Source organism: Scyliorhinus torazame, chromosome 16 (assembly GCF_047496885.1).
Source record: "Scyliorhinus torazame isolate Kashiwa2021f chromosome 16, sScyTor2.1, whole genome shotgun sequence".
NCBI classification, from domain to species: Eukaryota; Metazoa; Chordata; class Chondrichthyes; order Carcharhiniformes; family Scyliorhinidae; genus Scyliorhinus; species Scyliorhinus torazame.
The window spans coordinates 191,767,556-191,768,849 of record NC_092722.1 but is presented as its reverse complement, the minus strand read 5'-3'; positions in this window follow the sequence as shown (position 1 = coordinate 191,768,849).

Below are 1,294 nucleotides of genomic sequence, written 5' to 3'. Positions count from 1 at the left end.
ATCAAAGGTGTAACATTTTCTGTTGACCCCGAGCATCAACAGCTTTTTAACGGAGGAACTTCAGGTTTTCTCGACCCTTTATGTGACAAAGTGTTTCCTGACAACAGTCCTGAACAACCTGTCTCTCATTTCCAGGTCCTGCCCCCCCCCCCCCCCCCCCCTTGTTCTGGACTCTTTCCCGGCCGCACCGGAGGGAAGAGCCTCTCTCTGGGAGGAATGCGCGGTCCGGGTGCAACGGGTGAATCGCGTGAGACCCCCAAATTGGGGTCTGCGCGGGGTCCGACTCCGAGCAACCCGACTCGCTCCGCGCGGCGCGATCTGCACCGTGGCCTTGCCCGGTGAGATCCAGATCTGCGTATTTCAATGAGCTTAATGGCAACGGTTGCCCCCTTGGCCAACGTGAGGTCCTCCATGCCAGGGCCACGCTGGTAGAGACCATCCAAACCCCACCCCTCCCAACAATACACTGCCTGCCCACGCCTCCTCTAGCAGACAGGGCGCCCTGTAATATGGCGACCCCTCGCGGTCCCTGTAATAGAGGAATTCCCTGCAGGAACCCTCTGCCTAAAGGACCCTCATCACATAGACCCACTCTACCCAGAAAATGGACCCCTGTCTGGAAGCTAGAGAGCAGTTCAGAGAGGGGGGAGGGGTGGCAGTGGGAAGCATTATAGCTGTAATACTTACCTAGCAGCTCCATGTGTTCATGGGGAGTAGCTGTGTCTGGTTTCCACAGGCCATTAACTGCAAGCCATTCATAGCATTCCAGTAGTGGTCTTTGATTGACAGCCCACCGTCAGCTCTGATCCATTCATATCCCTTCACGCTTCAGTGGCTGAAGTGGTGAAACCCCCGTGTGTGTAAACATTGACCACATCAAAGAGATGTAAATGCATTTCAATCACTCAAGGGTGGGATTTCACTGCACTTACCTCTTTTTGAAAATCAGAATAATCTTTGTTAGTGTCACAAGCAGGCTTACATTAGCAGTGCAATGAAGTACACTGTGAAAAGCCCCTAGTCACCAATTCCGGCGCCTGTCCGGTACACTGAGGGAGAATTCAGAATGTCCAAATTTCGGGACTTGTGGGAGGAAACCGGAGCACCCGGAGGAAACCCACGCAGACACGGGGAGAACGTGCAGACTCCGCACAGACAGTCACCCAAGCGGGGAATTGAACCTGGGACCCCGGTGCTGTGAAGCAACAGTGCTAACCACTGTGCTACCATGCTGCCCAAATGTGGTCAATGTTTACAAACATTGGGGTTTCACCTCTCAGGCTACTGAAGCGTG